The sequence below is a fragment of the Pteropus alecto genome, unplaced genomic scaffold, assembly GCF_000325575.1.
Source record: "Pteropus alecto unplaced genomic scaffold, ASM32557v1 scaffold8, whole genome shotgun sequence".
NCBI classification, from domain to species: Eukaryota; Metazoa; Chordata; class Mammalia; order Chiroptera; family Pteropodidae; genus Pteropus; species Pteropus alecto.
Window position 1 is genome coordinate 19044333 of NW_006494609.1, and position 19079 is coordinate 19063411.

At 48.6% G+C, this 19079-nt stretch overlaps 1 pseudogene; it reads right to left on the reverse strand.

Annotated features, from left to right (window-relative positions):
* Nucleotides 1-18115: 18115 nt before the first annotated feature.
* Nucleotides 18116-18234, reverse strand: LOC112473713 (annotated as a pseudogene).
* Nucleotides 18235-19079: the final 845 nt, after the last annotated feature.

Consider the following 19079-nt stretch of genomic DNA (forward strand, 5'->3'; position numbering starts at 1 on the left):
CCAGATGCTTGGTGGCCCATGCCTCAGCCAGCAGGTGTTGGGAGGCCATCTTTGAGGCAGGGAGGCCCTGGGCAGTGGGCATTGGAAAGGAGTGGTCCAGCTGCTGGGGGAGGGGCGTAGAGAGGAAGGATGGGCTGGAGGGAGCAAGACCAGATGCTGCTGAAATGGTCCAGGCAATGAACGACCGATCTCTGGAAGGTTCTGGGGTGACCTATTATGGGGTTACATCTAGTACGAAGCCCCGGTTTGTGCCGATGGCCCTGAGCAAACGAGTCAAGGTTTCTCACACTAAATAGGCTATTTTAGGATCAGAAGAAATGTTTCCATTAAAATAATTAAAATCTTAAAATGTTTTGGGGCTCAAAGGTATATGTTTTAGTTACCTGGAAAATCTACTTGGTGAAACAGTTCATTTTCTCATGATCCCAGAGAAATAAGACTTTACCGTATTTTCTCTACACAGTGGAAATTGAGGAAAAAGTTCCTCATAGGCAAACAGTCGGGACCCTAGTTGTCCACTCAACAGCTCTGTGACCTTGGACGCAGGACTTGGGCTCCTGTGTCTCAGTTTCTCCATCTATAACAAGGGAACACCAATTGCTCCCGTGGAGTTTACACGAGCTCCTGATCTACTGAGGTTCCGTCAGCATCGTTTCCTGACCTTTGACCTTTAGTGTCAGTTTCCCCATGCCGTGTCCCCGAACGTGTCCCCTCTCGCAGGCGTCTGACTGACAGCATCTGGAGCTAAGATCCCAGCCGTGGGATCTTTCGCCCGGTGTGGCTGGTCACTTGCTTCAGGACATTCTCTTGGGGAGTTTCATTCCGGAAGCTTTTGCACCAAAAGGTGGTGAACAGCGACTGTGCCCCCGGAGGTCTGAGACTCTCCCTGGCCACCGCAGGTGGGTTTTATGCCCCAGGGCCAAGCCCCTGGTGGAGAGCCAGTGTGGACGTGTGCATGCGAACCCCACTTGGTGGTGTCCAGCTGCAGCTACCAGTGGTCTCCTTAGCCACTCTTCCATGGAAGCGTCTTAAGAGCCACCAAGGACATGGAGAAGGGTGAGGGGCCCTGTGGAGAACAGGGGGTCAGTCTCCAGAGATGCAGGCCCCCCTTCATCTGTTGCAGCTGTGCCAGATGTGCCTCTCTACTAGGATGCTACGTAGACTTTTGATTGATAAGATAGGTCCTCAACACACACACACACACACACACACACACACACACGTTTGCAAAGCTTAATTTCAGGACCAGATAGGTTAGTCAAAGGAAACCGATGACTCTCAGCGGGGTCTCTCTGGGCCACCTGCCTTGAGAGGGGCGGATGGGTTTCTTTGGCTCCGGGGTCTCCTCCTCCCCAGTGCACCTGGCGCGTCTCCTAGACCAACCTCAGTCTCCGTGGGAGAAGCGGCTGCAGGGGAAAGAGCGGAACCCGAACTCGGACACCAGCTGCAACCTCTGCCACCGTGGGACTTCGGCAGGCCCTTCGGTCTCCGGCTTCGGTTTCCTGGTCGATGGAACAGCACTAACGTGACTGGAGGCTGAGCGCGTTGGGATTCTAAACGAGGTGCGGTGGGAGAAGCTCCTGGCTCGTGACCGATGCTGAATGAAAGTCCGTGGTCTGCTAAGATCCACGATAAAATGAAGTGTGTGTGTGTTAGGTGTGTGTGTGAGTGCGGGTTGAGTGTATTGAGTATGAATGTGTGTGTATTGGGTGTGTTGGGTGTGTGTGTACTGTGTGTATGAGTGTATATGTGTGAGTGTGTGTTGGGTGTGTTGGGTGTATGTGTGTTGGGGTGTGTGTGAGTGAGTGCATGTGTGTGTGTATGTGTGTTGGGTATGTTAGGAGTGTGTGAGTGTGTGAGCGTGTGTTACGTGTGTGTATGTGTTGTGTGTGCATGTTATGTGTGTGCATGTGTGAGTGTGTGCATGAAAGTCAGTGGTCTGCTAAGATCCACGATAAGATGAAGTGTGTGTGTGTTAGCTGTGTGTGAGAGTGTGGGTTGAGTGTATTGGGTATGAATGTGTGTGTATTGGGTGTGTTGGGTGTGCGTGTATTGTGTGTGTGAGCGTATGCATGTGCGTGAGTGTGTGTTGGGTATGTTGGGTGTATGTGTGTTGGGGGTGTGTGTGAGTGAGTGCATGTGTGTGTGTACGTGTGTTGGGTGTGTTAGGAGTGTGTGAGTGTATGTGTTGCGTGTGCATGTTATGTGTGTGCATGTGTGAGTGTGTGTGTCGAGTATGTTGGGTATATGTGTGTTGAGGGTGTGTGCGTGTGTGCATGTGTGTGAGTGTGTGTATGTGTGTTGGGTGTGTTGGGTGTATGTGTGTTGGGGTGTGTGCGAGTGTGTGTATGTGTGTTGGATGTGTTAGGGGTGTGTGAGTGTTTGAGTGTGTGTTATGTATGTCTATGTGTTGTGTGTGTGCGTGTGTGAGTGTGTGTGTCGGGTGTGTTGTGTGTGTGTGTATGTGTTGGGCGTATGTGTGTTGGGGTGTGTGCGAGTGTGTGTATGTGTGTGAGTATATGTACGTGTGTTGGGTGTGTTAGGGGTGTGTGAGTGTTTGAGTGTGTGTTATGTGTGTCTATGTGTGGTGTGTGCGTGTTGCATCTGTGCGGGTGTGCGTGTGTGTGTCGGGTGTCTGTATGTGTCGGCTGTACATGTGTTGGGGGTGTGTGTGAGTGTGTGCATGTGTGTGAGTGTGTGTACGTGTGTTGGATGTTTTAGGGCCGTGTGAATGTATGTCTGTATTGTGTGTGTGCGTGTTGCGTGTGCATGTGTTGGGTGTGCATGTGTGTGCGCGTGTGAATGAGTACGTGTGTGTGTGTCGTGTGTGTGTGTTGGGCGGTATCAAGTAAGGGGTCTAGGGCTGCAGGATACACACTTTCCCTTTCTCTGAGGGAGGAGATGCTCGCCGGGGGTCCGTTCAGGAGAATCCGACATTCCAGACACACGGTCCGGCTCACCACGGCCGTGCGTCCGGTTCCCCTTCTGCATTGGAGTATGACTGGTTATTAAAATGAAAAATTCTCCCTTCCTCGCCCATACAGCTGTTTCATTATGTTTCGCATTTCTCTCAGTCTAAATGTTCGCTCTCATCTAAGGCAGTAACTCTCATAATTTCTTTAATGTATATATATCTATTGACATCATGATGGATGATAACAGACTTATGCTGAGGAATGAAGCGGTGTTGCAGGCCTTTTCGACCTATTGGGAAAAGAGCGAGGATTAAATAACCAATTATAAATGGATATTTACCTGATAGATTAGGATGGTGACTCTAGAGCAGTCTTGCTCTATTAGGTAAATGATCTATGTTCCACAAAGGTTTATAAATATGTATTTCACTAAAAGACTCAAGTCTTTGGCAATAATTAAAATGCATTTCATAGCATTCCATTAAAAACCGAGCCCTCCTCTCGACTTTTCAGAAGCAAATGAGTTTAAAATAATGCTGCCGCTTGTCTTCTGAGTAATGTTGGCACGTGCTCCACAGGCCGACTTGCTCCAAACTGCTGCCCCACCTTCTATCTCTTCCTGGGTCCCTGCTCGTCACAGTTTACTGCAGCATCTCTCCAGTGACAAAGTCAGAAGCATGCATCATGGCTGATCCTCACTCAGTACGTGAAACTGGTCACAAACTCTTATCCTCCCCCGACCCCCATTTCAATATATAGTTTTTGTCATCAGCATTAGGCTTCTGTCCTAAAAATTGACATATGTTATGACTCCACTAAAAAAAAAACTCTCCATGGTCGCTGTGCTGCTTTCTTATCATTCCTAATATATGTTCTCTGGAGTACCCAGCCCATGAGATATCGCTCTTAAGATAAAAAAAAAAAAAGATGTTATGATTAAAATATTTGAGAAATGGCATACCTTTTGTATCTCCTCTCATAAGTTCCAGTATGTATGAAAGTCGTAAAGGCTCTGAGAAGTCCCGCAGTGTTTTCCGAGCTTGGTTTTGTAACACCTTCTAACGTCCTATGAAGCCGTTGATTCATAGAACACACCTTGGGTAATCTAGGTTCATAACCTAGGTTCGTGGCCAGTCCCTTTTCCTGGCCAGTGGAGCCCTTCGCAGCTTCCCTCCAGGCTACCTTTCCAAATCCACTTCTGGCTGCTCCCTCTTTGGCCCAGCCCCGTTACAGACCATCCTTTATTCTCAGAATGTGCAATATCCACTCCTTTCTCTCCATGGAGAGTCCTCCTTTGCTTCCCCCTCTCCTTTGCTTTGAAAACACTCAACTGTACTTCAAAAACCAACTCAAATGTTATTTCCACCGGACCAACAATTCCACATTTTCTAATCTTCGTCACGTTAGCACTTTTTCTATGAACCTCTGCCATCTTACTATTTTTATCTTAGCTCTTTCTATGCTAGAGTTACTTTTGTCTATTTCTGTTTCTCCAGAAAGACTAGGGGAGAGAAGCTTTACCTTCTTTCTTTCTCTACCTCTGCAGCTGAGACTGTTTTCAGTACATAGTTCATATGCAATGAGTATTTGCTGAAGGAACTTAGAGCTCCAGTTACCAAAAGTAAGTTCTTATTGCCCTTTTTGGGGGGGCGGGATTTTGAGCTTTCTTTGCATGACCTTATGAATTATTTAAAAAGCAGAACTGAGGAGAAACTGAGATACTTGGTCGGTCCAGCCTCGCGCTGCAAAGAACACTTGGAAGAAAGCGAAGATGCAGCCTTCACCCCCTGCCCACCCACCCCAAGCACTGAAGGATGCAGCTAGTTGACTCATGGCTCCAGAAGCACCAATTTGATATGCTGGCTGGGAAGAGCCACTGCTTATTATTTTAATGGCAATATTAACATCACGCGCCCGTTGTAGATTTTCCGACTCCTCCCGTCTGAGGAAGCGCTTTTAGCCGCGGCTTGACGGCAGTGATATTGGAAAGAACGCCCTTCCAATGGCACCTGGCCCCTCGTGAATGTAAGATGCTCTGTCTCTGGGGACCATCAGGGCAAGCCGCGCTTTAAATAAATACAGTGGATGCTCTCGTCACACAGGACGCCTACGAGCCAAGACTCTTCAGCGTTCTGATGTGGTTCCGAAGCACAATTATGGAGAGAGGCGAGCGGGAGGGTGACACAGCAGAGGCAGGAAGCCATAGCTCTGCCTCGGAGTGACAGAGCTTCTTAATGGAAGCCGGGACAGGGTGACGACTTGACTCTGCCATCCCATCAGTTTTATTGTCCAAATGCCATTTGTACATTCATGGAGGAGCCGCTCTAACTGGAGGGAAATACTAATCGTAACATTTTAAATCCACTAGACAGGCATCATGCCCAGTTCTCCCTCTCTCGTGCGTGTGTGTGTGTGTGTGTGTGTGTGTGTGTGTGTGTGTGTAGATTTAGCTCAGGCACCTCCTCCAGGAAGCCTGGGTTGCTAGACTCTGTCTGACACTGTTCCAACTCATCCTCTCACGAGATCTTCTTAAAGACCCGTGTTTCCTTAAGGTGTCTTCAAGTTTGTCAGCTTGGAAATGTTCCCTGGGGTGGACGCCTGGCTTCCCTCGGCTCGCCCTGTGCCTAGACCAGTGCCCCACATAAGTCAGACATGTTTACATTTCAACTGAGTGACTTTGAAAGCATCTGAAGTGGGGACATGGTCTCCAGTGGGGTTGGTCACTTGGTCCCGTGTCTGATACTCTGGACCTAAAATAAAAGGCAGTAAAGATGTCCAATGCTTTCCCGATGTCTCTTCCGGTGCTGTCCAGTGAAGAGGCCCTGTCACCTCCCCTCTTGCTTTCAGGTGCTACCCTCAGGCTGGTCACCCAGAGCCAGGGGCACATGTGCGATGTGGGGGACCCACGATTCCTTTAGTGAGCACATACTGCGCGTTGGCTCCCTTCGGCACAACAGCCCGACCAAGCCGTAATCCGTGTGGCCTTTTGACAATCAGGCTGCAAGCTTCATCACACTAAAAGATCTGGCTGCTTCGAGAAATACTTGGCAAGAAGGGGGTTAGTGTGGAGCAGGGTTAGAAAGAGCAGGGAAAGCTTTGAGCAAGAGAAACAAGGTCAGGGTCTCTGGAAAGAGGAAGGAGGTATCTTTGGATACCGTGCTGCAAAGGGCAGCCCCAAGCACCTTTTTCTAGGCAGTGGAAGGGAGCTTAGAAGTGACAGCTCCCTGGCTGAGGGGGACAGATGAGGGGCGGTCAGAGGAAAAGAGACACGTAGAGGAGAGTCAACAGCAGCTTGTGCCAGGCGCAGGGGAAGCAATCAGAACGGGCAACAGGAGATCCCCGGGGGAAGTCCCAGGGAAGCACCATTTCCCAACAGGTTCATGGGGAATCTCCACTCTAGTTTTATTTAATGTTTTTTAACATTTCGCTTCGTTAGTTTTTAAAAAGAAAATAAAACTTTTCCAGCATACTGGAGGTAAAGCCCACGTGCGTGCGTGTTCCAGGCACTGCACACCGAAAGGCTCAAAACAGCAGACGTTCATTCTTTCACAGTTCTGGAAATGGAAGTCCAAAACGAGGGTGTCGGCAGGGTCCTGCTCCCTGCAGAGGGTCCAGGGGAGGGTCCCTCCCCGTCTCTTTCAGCTCCTGGTGGCTCCAGGCAGCCCACAACACCAGTCATTACCGTTTTCAATCTGTTTTCTTTAGATGATTGTCTCTGTTCTGAATTTCAAATAGCTGAAGAACCTCCTGTATACCTTTACCTTATTTTTTTTGTCTACCTTGAAAATATAATATTTGCCTACTTAGGAAATCTTTAAAAACCTTGTGGGGAAATACTGTGTTTTTCTGATACCAAAAGCCTAGGGCATACGGAGCTTTCTAAATCATAAGGGCAAAAATCCTTCTTGTATTTTGACACAGATTCATTAATGAGAATATCTCGTTTTATTAGTAATCGATAACAATCTGTCTAATTACATATGAATTTAATAATACACTTATATTATTCTATATCATTAGGTATATGAATACTGTTTCCTATTCTACTTAGTTTGGAGGGAGTATAGGAAAATGTCCTTTTAAGTAAAACTTACCTTTTTGTAAGCCACCAGCATTCTTTTTCATTATAATTCTAAAATTCCATAATTCTGTTCATCTTGCAAGCGCAAAACTAACTTATGTGCCTATAATGAAAGCCTCCTACATCCTGCACTTAGCAGACATCCCAAGTTCAAAAGTCCATAACATTTATTTATACTTTCAGTTTGCAGGATTAATACATAAGAAAATGCTGTCATGTTTTATTGGTCCACTCATTGTCATGTGGCTGCATTGCCAATAATAATCCTTCTCGCCTCAGTAGCCTGGTTGGCCACGGCCCATGGGGTGAGGTAGGTGACCAAACGTCTCTACGGATGTTGGGACAGGGCCGAGTGTCTGCTGATAGTTATAAATAATTCAACTTGGTCCTCATCGTGGGGAACTTATATTAAGTTAAGAAAAAATCGACTTCTCTAAGAATGCTCCATTTGCAGAAGTATTATTCTTCACTCTGATTTTTACACGATGGTGTTAACATAGAAATTAGCCATAACCAGATTGTGAAATACCAAATGAATGAATGATATGATCTTTTGAGGAAATCATTTTAATGCTATTATATTTCAAAATTACTGCATTTCCCCGTCTGTGTTTGGGGAGGGCCTAAAACCCAGGTTAGTGTTTTTCAGAGACTCTACCTATGTCTGGATCACCTGGTGTGTGTGCAGGGTGGGGTGCTTGTGCAAATGCAGATTACCGGGTACACCCGAGACTGTGGAATCAGCGATCCTGAGGAATGGGACCCAGTTATTAGCAAGTCTGGGTTATTAGCAAGTCTCCCTGGTGATATTTATGCATATCTCAGCTTACAAACGCTGTTACTCACCTGGTGACAGGTGCCTAATAATGAGAGAGGAATATAAAGGCTCAGCGTCTTTAGAGCTGCCTCAAAGTCTTAAACCTAGTACACAGCACTCGTCATGTGACTCCAAACAGGGGACCCCAAGGATCCTCTGCTCCTTTACTACTGCAAGATACTGGGGGAACCTCCGAAGGGTCCCGCCTTAGAACTGCACCCTGCGGTTTTGGAGACAAGTCCCATCCTCATCCTGCCTGCTCACGTCGACAGCCCCCTCCTGCCTGAGACCCCTGCCAGCCTGAGCTCTCTGTGGGTCTTCTGGGGCCCAGCCATAGGGATCCTGGGAACAAATGCAGGAAAGATGAGGTCAGGGCTGATACACAGCTTGACGCTTGCCTGGGGCTGTCAAATAAAATATAGGACACCCAGTCAAATTTGAATTTCAGATAAACAATGAATAATGTTTTGATATAAGTATGTCTCATTTCTACTAAAATAAACTCGATGTAACTGGGCATCTTGTATTTTTACTTGCTGAATCTGGCAACCTTATATTCTGACACTTCTCTGCAAAAGGCCCTGATTTAAGTTTCCACCGTCACCATCCTGGAAAATCAAAGTCATTCCAGACTTCCGCTGCAAAGTGATTAGCCAAGGCCAAGTGCATGTGCACTTGGAGGCTGAGCCCGGTTTTCACGTCTTGCAAACATCTGGTTTCTAATTTTGATAGTCACGTACGAGACGACGGTCACTGCTAGGTTTCTATGACCTGCAGGCCTTTGAGTGATTTTGACAGAAACCGTCTTTATAGGTTTCCCCGCTTCCTTTCATGACGGTCTCAGCCTTCACTAATGTAAGGCTAATTTGTGGTTGATCACTTTCTCTCTGGCGATGATGTGGCATCTTGACCTGGAGCAGGGTCAGCACCAAGGCTTGAGTCTCAGCCAACTCTTCAATTAGAAGGTGGAGATAAGTGAGCTGTTACCAGACACACTCTCTTTCTCTCTCTCTCTGGTCATTTATCTCATCTCTCAAGAATATGACATTTGGCACTGATGAAAAGAGCCCTCTTGTGCTCTGACGTAGTGTTCTTTTGTCCAGGTTCGTTTTAACCCGTATAATGTCCCAGCCATTCCAGAAAGTTCCCTGAAGTTCACTGTCATTTTCCAAGGCTCAGCGGGGAAGGAGTGCAACGTGGAAAACGATCAGATCAGTAAGCATCACCGTCATCTCAAGAAGGAGGCAGACCAGGGCAGCAGCTAAACTATTATAATCCAAACAGTGTTATGAGTGATTTTCCCCTCGTAACCCAAAGACAAAAAATTTTTTATTACCATTTACACTTCAATATTGCACCAATTAAATTTCAGCTTAGGAATCGGAGCTTCTGCTCTATGTTCCATTAAAAATTGCAGTCTTTCTGATGTTCCCTAAAGAATCATAGGAATAACTTTTTCTTCTTCCTAATCGCTTTTATTTTTAGCAATTAAGGAGGGAGAGGAGAATAGTACGTGCAGATGCTAACTCATGTGTTCCCAATGTGGAGACGAACACATCTTAAACAATACTATTTTCTTACAAAAAGGAGTAACGACAGCAAACTGGAGAGTTTTTTTTTTTCCTTGTCGCATTTAACTTTTCTACCCCACAGCCCAGATGGCTTTTTTTAATCAAAGCAGGTAATGGAAGAACAGTCTGTACCCTCAAATGCAATCATATTTAATCATATTTAATATCCTTATTTCTCAGCTGATCAAACTTTAAAATTTTGAACGCTTCGGTTTGATTTAGAACTCTGCGGAAGTCTAGCAAACAAAGAAGCACATTTCTTCCGCTGCCACTTGGAGAGCGGAGTCCCCAGGGGAGAGGCCTGGGCTGCGGGGCTGAGATCCGGGTACCAGGCGGGGCTCGCTCGTCACTCGCCTCTGCGCCCCTGCTTTCTCCTCGGTCGAAGGGGCGGGTTAGCGCGCGTGGCCTCCTACATCCCATGATGCTCGGAACCTGTGAATGTCAATGGGCTTCTCTCAGTGCCAGAGGACAGGACACAAACCACATGTCTCTTTGGGTTCCCTGTTTGTACCACGGGACCTGCGTGCAGCGGACGCTCCGTAAACATGTGTGGCGTGGGGTTGGTTTGAATATCCTACGGCCATTGAAAATGGCGAGTGTGATTTTTTTTTTCCCCTGCTGAAAAACACACAGCGAGAGATAGAATGCTGAGCAAAATATCGATCGCGAAAATATCTTTCCAGTGAATTGAAACGTTTTTCCTCCCAGCCGTAGAGTGTACTTGGGACTGTGCTTAGCGGAGGAGGAGGTCCAAGGATGCGCGTGGCCCCCGTCTCCACGCAGCCCCCAGAAATGGAGGAGGCAGGGAAGGATGGCACCTCTGTGTGCAGGAGACTGGGGAGCCACAGGGGGCCCCGGAACCGAGAGGGGTGAGGGGAAAGGCCGGTAACGCGCAGGCTGAAGAAAGAGCAGAGTTTCATCGGGTGAAACGGGGAGCGGGACCCGAAGGCGGACGACAGGAAGGGGAACGGGAAGCAGTGGAAACGGCTCTGGGGACGCGGAGGAATTCAGGGCGAAATGTAAATGTCTGATTTACCAATATCGTTTGAAGATCAATTTGCAACTAGAAATGCCAAAAAAAAAAAAAAAAAAAAAAAAAAAAAAGAGTTTCCTAAGAAAAGATAGTGGGCCGGGGAGAGTCCAGAAAGTTCTGTCCTGGTAGCGGGGGTGGGAGGAGCTGGGTCCTGACTGTCGGCTTTCAGTGGGAAATTGGGGGGCTTGGGTGCTTTCTCGTCGCCCCTCGCGGGGCGTCCGGTACTCCTTGCCCGGCTGTCCCTCTCCTGCCTCTTCCGGCTCCGAGTTCTCACGCCTCTTGCTGCTGGTGTCCGGTCCTCGTCCTGCCTGCTTCCCTTCGGTCCGGCGTCCGCCTCCGCAGCTCAGCCTCAGGAAGGGCTGTGAGACAGGTGTCCTCCCTGCAGCCTCCGGGGACCGGAGTCCAATCTCATGACCTTCACCGCCTCCTCGTCCCGCGGCCCCATCGCTTTCTACTCTGCAAAGGGCCCGACTTCCAGCGCGTTCTTAAAGGACGGGGCCATCCTTGAGGGCAGAGATTGTTGGTGTAAACTTTTTTATCCCTAGGGACAGTACAGTGCTGGGGTATGTCAGGGACCCATAAAGTTTGATTGAATAAGAAAACTGGGGCTGAGGAGGAGAAAGAGGAGACTTATGCCTTTATTAAGTGCTTACTGAGTAATGGAGTATTTACTGAGCATCTGTTAATGTGCTAGGGAACAGAAGAGTCACACAGACCTTCTCTGCCAAGGACTTACCACTTTGTGTCCACCACACACTTCACAGGAGGGAGAAAGTCAAAGGCCTGAGAAAAAAAAGACATTTGTCCTGGCCCTTCCTTCGGAGGCTTTCTGGAGTGTGAGTCTGCTAAGAGTTCACCCCTCAGCTGATCGGCACTTACCTTCTGGTGTACCCTCAATTTGCCAAGCTCTGCTCGCTGGATTGTGACATCCAATAGCTCCTGTCCTCAGGGAGCTTCCTGGGGAGACGACATAAGCACCTGGCAAAAGAACCGCTTGTCCTGGAGGAGGTCAGCATGAGGTACTAAGGGAAGCACAGGCTGCAAGGAAGACCGACTGGGCTGGAATAGACAGGGAGGGCTTCCTAGAGGAGGTGACGTATGTGGGAGACGGGAGGGAAAGTGGCCCAAACATGAGTGTCGTCTATAGCTAGTTTGGTCAGAGAGAGAACCACCGGGCATCTGGAGGGTGGCGTCATCCACACGTCCCTGACTTGTCTCATCTGGTAGATGCAGAGGGTAATTGCAAAGCCAGGCCACCCCATCCACCACACGGGAGCTGTCTCGTTTCCTGTGGCTTAATGACCATCCCCACTAACTTCCTGCCTTCGATGGCTACGTCCGCGTGGAGGATTTGCCTCTGAAACTCCAAGACTGCACAGGAGAGGGAGGTACAGAGCTGACTGGAGTGATATGAAGACTTTGCGGGTGAATCAATTATTTACCAAGGAAACACTCAGGTCTGGGTGACAAATGGTTGTGTGTCACGAGCTAAGGCGAGTGATGACCTGGCCCTCATTTGTCCCTCCTGCCTCTCCAGGAAGCCACTGTCATGAGTGCAGCCATGAGCCCACCGTGAGGGAAACCTAGAGAAAGGCAGAGAAACGGGCCGGATGTAAACGTTATCCCAGCTGGTGGTCCTAGGGGCTCGTTAGTGATCTTAGCAGTGAGGACTGAGTAACCTTTGGCCTCAGGGCTGGTGTTCACGGTCCAACAGTGCAGCAGTGTGCCTTTGGGCACGTTATTCATCTCTCTGGGCCTCCATTTCCCCATCCATACAATGGGAACGAAGTAACAGATTTGTAGGTTTGCTGTGATATATCATTGTTGCATATGGGTATGAATGAACGAGTATGTAAATAACAATAAAAGCTGAAATCAACCGGCTTCTTACGTCAAGCCAGGCACTGTGAAAACACCCGTTTTTTTCACTCAGTTCTCAAAACCCTCCTCAGAGGCACGGACTGTTGTTCGCTGTCCCCGCTCGGGGGCCTAAGAAGGGGGATGTGGCTACCGTTTTACCTGTCTCTTTGTCTGTCATCCTTCCTCAGAGCAGATGCGCATCCTCAGAGTGGGAGAACCTCCAGGGTCAGCTGTTCTCCTGCTTGGTACCCCTGGGGCCGGTGCACAGAGGTGCTCTGCCTGGGTGTCTGGTGACTGAATTAGATGCTGGGTGAGGACGCTGGTTCACACGAGTCTGGGTGTCCAAGAAGAATGGAGGCGTGCTATTTTCCTGCAGTGGAGAGGAAATTGCCAGAAGCCACTGAACCTGGGCTCTCGTAGCTGGCAGCATTGGTTTGTCAGACGTGATCGTGTGTGCTCTGCCCACAGACCTCTCGTGCTGAGTTCTGACTGTGCCATGTACCAGGCCTGTCCCTTGGGCAAGCCATGCATCTTAGCTTGGGTTTCCCTAGAAAAGGTTTGGGGGCTTCGGGAACACTAGCAGGTTGGTGAGAAAGCGACACAGGGTAAGGGAAGGTGTGTGGTATCACACCAGCTACCCCTGGTGTCAGGAGCAACTTGGAATGATCCACCTATGAGAGAGGGAGTGGTGTGTGTGGGTGGGATGGTCACTGGTCGGGGCTGCTTGAAGGGGGAGGTCAATTCCGGCCCCTGTGTCCTGAACGATCAGCCCTCCGGGCTGTGGGGGCAGCCCCCAAGCAGAGCAGCTGGCCCTCGCCGTTGGAAACCTGCTCCAGATCGCCTCCTGAGGTGGAGGGATGAGGGTTGCGCAGCTGCTGATGGACCACATCGGCTGATCAGGGATCCCGTCTGGCCTCAGCTTCCTCTTCTTCCAGACGGGCAGCTAATCCTCATCCGGCCATATTTTCAATGTGCGTTTGTTCTGCAAACTTCCTCCGAGCACCCGCTGAGGGGGAGACGGAAACGGAGCAGGAGAATCACGTCTGCTCTGAAGGAGACCTGGAAGAAGCTGCGCTCACAGACCGGACAAAGATCCTCCGAGCGGGAGGAGGAGAGAGGGGACACAGGAGACTTAGACGCTGGGGCATCTTGGAGAAGGGACCCGTACCTGCTCCTTTCCTCAAGCCACAGCTGCGGTGGGTGGGGACTGATAGACCCTTGATCAAATTGGGGATCCGAGACAAGAGGGGGCCAGTGCCTCACTTTCCAGCTGGCATCCTGGAAGCGGCACCTGGGAGGCCTTGTTGTGAGCAACCACGGGTGGGCTTTTGTCCTGCGTCTCTGTATATGGACTGGGTGGCTGCAGAGAGGGACTGAGCCCATTTTCTGAGTTTTCTGTGACCACAGAGAGGTACAGGAGGGAGGGAGGGACACGGCTGACAAGTCAGAGACTGCATTTTCCAGCTTCCCTTGCAGCTAGGTAGGTTCACATGACTGGGTGTATTAGCTTTCTGTTGCCGCTGTAACAAATCACTACAGACTTAGTGGCTAAAAACAAGAGCATTTTCTTCTCTTATAGTTGCAATGGTCAGAACTCTGATACAGGTTTCACTGGGTCAAAATCAGGGTGCCGGCGAGCTCGTGCTCCTTCAGGAGACTCCAGGGGAGAATCCATTTTTTTTGTCCCTTCCAGCATCCGGCGGCGGCTTGCGTTCCCTGGCTTGTGGCCTTCTTCTTTCATCCTCACGGCCAGCATCTCTCTGGCCTTTTCTCTCTCGTGACATTTCTCTGACGGACTATAGCCAGGAAAGTGTCTCCACTTTTAAGGATTCACACGATCCCTGAGCCCTCCTGGATAATCCAGGATGCTCGCTCCTTAACCGCAATCGCATCTTTGAAAACTTTTCGAAAACTTTTAGCCATGTAAGTGAGCATATCCACGGGTTTTGGGGATGAGGACATGTGTGTCCATGGGGATCGTTGCTCTGCCTTTTGCCACGGTTACCGGGATATGAGGTCACGTGCCGTGTACGGCTTGTTAATTGTACTTAGAATGAGGCCTCATGCGCTCCATCTTCCTCCCACCCTCCAAGATCTGCAATTTCAGACCTAAGCCTGAGAACAATGGGGGTGCCCAGTCTGGACCCGGAGATGCAAGCCACATGGGGAGGGTGGCAGGGACACCCTGCCAGCTCGAGCACCCCCATGCGGAGACCCGGAGGTACCCTTACTGGTCTGGACTGTCACGTGAGAGAGAAATAAACTTCTCTCTTATTTAAGGCAATATCTGGGGGACTCTACATCATAGCACTGAGCCTAATATAGACCCAACACAGAGATTCAGGTGGGTTTTGGAAATATAATGAAATGGATGGTTTATTGCTCTCTTGAGTATGTACGGACAGTGGTGACACCGAACATGACGGCTCCATCAGACGACGGGCGAGAACGCGGAGACATATCCTGGCAATGCAAAGACAGGGAGGAGAGGGGCTTCCCAGGGGAGGCCATTCTGTGGACGAGGTGGCCAGCCAGACAGGCCCGGGAGTGTCTGGAGTCTCTCCCCAACGAGCCGCCCCAGGCCTCAAGCTAGGGCTGCTCCGAAGCCTGGGCTCGCTCTTCCCCCTGGGTAGTTCCAGCTTTGCCTTCAGGCCCATTTTTCTTATGCCCCAGGCAGGATCGATTTGGCACTGAAACTGGACGCACCTTGGGCTGGCAGGCACAGGTTAATTTCCAGGGCTGGAGTCAAATGTACATCCAGGGGAGGCAGATGGAAAGGGTCTCACATTAGGCACCGAGCCTCTACAGGTGTTCCAGCTTCTGGCTGTGGAATCTCAGTGTGGGGTAGCCCTCTAGCTCAAGGACCTGCAAGGACCCTTTCCCGGGGCGGCCGGCATCACATATTCAGTTAGTGACCCTCTGGCTTTTGCCTGCACACCACCAGTGATGGAGAGCTTGCTATGTCCTTCCCATTTCCATTTCATGCATCTTTAACATCTTAACAAAGGGGAGCAGGTGGGTACCGAGAGGTCACAGAGGCCAAGAACCAAGATCACGATCAGCTCAAGCAAGGATCAGAAAGAGCTACTGACATCTCGTATCAGAGATGCTTGGATCAGATGCGCCAAAGCAACCCTGACTATCTTAGGCAGGAAGCTTTCTCTATAAGCTCCACATGCCTAAAAATGAGATGACCCCCTACTATAAGGTCTTCCCTTATTTTCTCAATGAAAAGAGTCTCCCAAAGTGTTTTGACTACTTGGAAAATAAACTCGGGATAGTTGATTTATTCATCTGATTATTAACATTTACTTAAGATCACACACAACATAAAATAGCAATTTAAAAAATTTCTCTTTGCTGTCTTGCATTTCACGGAAGTTTGCATATTATTGACGTCTGATAATTACTTGTTACTGAAAGTTTATATGTGCTACCGCGGCACCGGGAGGCATGGCCATCTGAGTTGTTTGAGATACAGCACGCTTTAGATCTGTGTTTTTCTGGAAGTTGTATTCCAAGCCACAGGTGCGGATTCATGTGACATGACAATCATTTACACAAATTACCCGCCAGTGCCCATTCATGATCCACGCTGCTTTTTCAACACGGTCTATAAAGAACTTCTTTAGAATGACTCTCAGCACTTAGAGTTGTGAGCTCGTGCCCACGGAAGGGGTGACGACATCCCTGTGACGTTGCCTGCTTACAGGTGACCTTGCTCAGTACCTCGACCTAGACTTGGCTGAGGCCATCCCAGTCCCTACTGCACCTGCTCCAGACGTAACTTTCCCTTGTACTTGGGCTTGCACAGCATAAAAGGCCAATAAACATAGCTCGTTTGTGTGTGTGTTTATATTTGCATAAGGCTTTTCAGCAGTTCTTTTATGGACCTTATTCATTCGTTCATATTTATTCATTGATCCAGTCAGGTCATTTTCCTTCTGAAACCACTGAGTAGAGTCCCACGGCCCTGGAAATAAAGTCCAAGCGCCTCTCCATAGCCTGCAGGGCCCCCGCATCGCCCGGACCCTGTGTCCGCTCTCTCTCTCCTTCCCTCTCCGCTCGCTGCCCCACCTGTGCCGGCTCTGCCCGCTCAGCCTGCCTGGAGCACCGCCTGGAGTGCTGGTCCCCACTCCGGGGCCTGGAGGTTCCTCTCTTCCTCCGGCCTGTGCTCAGAGGCCGTCTCTGCCCACCCTTTCTAAAGAAGCAAATCCCCCTCGCCATCACTCTCTGCTGGGCCCTCTCATCTGGTTTTCTCCGTGGCATTTCGCACTCTCTGACGGTGTCTGGTTCAGGTATCTGCTTGCTGGGCCTCAGCAGGAGAAAGTGCACTTCCTGGAGTATCTTGAGGACACGAGCCAGCTGTCTTCGTGACACCAGCCCTGGTGTGGGGCTTCTCATCGCGTGTGTGCTGTCACCGTGCAAGGCTCTAGTATTGGCCTAAGTTTACAGCAGTGGCAAGGGAAGCTCAGGGAGGTCAAGCAACATGTCCAAGGCCACACAGAGGATCGGCAGTGAGCGGCCATGCTGCCGCGGCTTACACCGTGATGAGCTGCCATCTCCCTTCCTCGCTGCCCCTGGAAGCACCAACACGCTTTACACCTGAAAAAAATGACTTGCATTAGGAAAATTGAAGTTTTTTAAAAGTCTAATCTTTTCCAATCACCCCCCGCCTCCCCGCAAAAGACATTAGCTTGGGAGAATCTCACAGAGGCCTCATGTAACTTGATGGAAATAGGTAATGTGACAGGACAGGTTCCCTTGTCAAGAGAACGGACTAAGAGACTTCATTTGCTCTGAGTCCTGGGTGTAATGATCGGGCTACAGAATCCATTTCAGCCCGGGAGGGTGGGTGCTGATGAAGTTACGTGCCCGCCGCACCTTTTAAAATGAAATATTTAAACAAGGGGAGCCTCGTGTGGGTTGATGTATTAAGTTCTCCAGAGATGTAAATCACACGGTCTCTAAACGTCCTTTAACAAAGTCAATTACATTACATAAGCTTAGCAGAGACGTGGGTCCTTAATCCTTGGAATCACCCATTTCTCTGCAGTCCTTTTGCCAAGACAAAGACCTCAGTACAGAAGCAGAATATTCTTTAAAATCCCCTCAACGCGGTTCTGTAAATTGGGTGGGGGGAAAAAAAAACATTAAGCAAAAACACATGCCTCGTGGTGGGTGTTGGTGCTGAGTGGCCCCTTGGCAAGTACACGCAGGAGAATCTCTTGCGTTCCTGAAATCGCCTCTATTAGATTATGTAGATATGATCTATGAAAACACTTCCAAACTTAATCTGCCCAGACTTCAGAGAGCGCATAAGCAAATGCTTGGATTTGCATTAGGTTCTTGACTTTGAAATCCATTACTGTAAGTTACTGCTGACTTTGAGGGCCAGCCTTTACCATAGGACGGGGCGGGGGGCACACTCGCGTTTATAGGTGGAGGGACCTTTCCTAAGCCCGTTCCGATCTCTTCTGAAGGTCAATCCCATCTCTTTCATTAGAGAATCAGTACCAGCCAGTGAGCAAGGGGAGCCTGGGTCATGATTCACTTCGGCCAAATAGCTCCTTGGGATAATTTTGGCAACTGTTAGAATGTTTGTTTTTATTATGTTTTTGTTTTCCTTTGCTTGTCAAAAAATCAAAATTTGTTGCATTTTTTTGGCCACTCCCTCTTTCTGAACTGCTCTGCCTGCAATTTCTGGCACACATTTATTTTATTTTATTTTATTTTATTAATTAATTAATTAATTAATTTAGCAAGACAACCCTTGGTTAACCTCACAGATTGCAAGGACTTTGTCAGCTTACAATCCCTTTTTTAAAAAATTTTTTATGTCTACAGCACCTGATCTTCCTAGGTGGTCTCCCGTCCAAGTACTAACCAGGCCAGACCCTGCTTAGCTTCCAAGATCACACGGGATCGGGCTTGTTCAGGGTAGCATGGCCGTAGACGGCATACGTATATTTTAAAAAAGTCAAATGTAGAGTAAAAAATCAAGAACAAAATGTGTGATGGCTTGCTAAAGATACAGAACTCTCTCTCTCTCTCAATCTCTCTCTCTCTCTCTCTCTGTCTCTCATGCACAAACTCTGTTCGTGTTCTACTTTGCTTTATTTAACTATCAGATACTTTAAACAAGATGAATTCTCTATACCAGGGGTCAGCAAACTGTTTCTGTAAAAGGCCAGACAGTAAATATTTTAGACTTTGCTGGCAGTTTGGTCTTTGTCACATCTATTCAATTTTGCCTTTGTGCTGTGCAGGCAGCCATGGACGAGATGAAAATGAGTGGGCGTGGCTCTGTGCCAATCGAATTTTATTTTATGAACATTGAAATTTGAATTTCATATAATTTTCAGGTATCACAAAGTATTATTATTCTTTTGATTTTTTCAACCCTTTAAAAATGTAAAGGTCGTTCTTAGCTCTCGCCCATACAGAAGTGGGCCGTGGGTGGGCTGGACTTGGCCTTTGAGTCACAGTTTGCTCATCTCTGCTCTATATGGTATCTGAAGATATTGTCTTTCTTTAAAAACTTAAGGTCAACAGGGAGCTCTCAAGCAATCCTGTTTCAAAATAAAAATAGAGGAGAATTTTTGCAAGTAAAGACTGAGTATTAGGAAACTATTTTGTCTCGCATGTGAACCGATTAGTTCATTACCTGTTTACCCAGCACCTGCTCCGTGACAGGTGCTGTCTTTGGAGAATACCATGATGCTACAGAATTACCGGGGATCTTAATAACTGTCGAAGGCAGGGAGGCGCATGTGAAACATGTGGTCATTCTGAAGACATT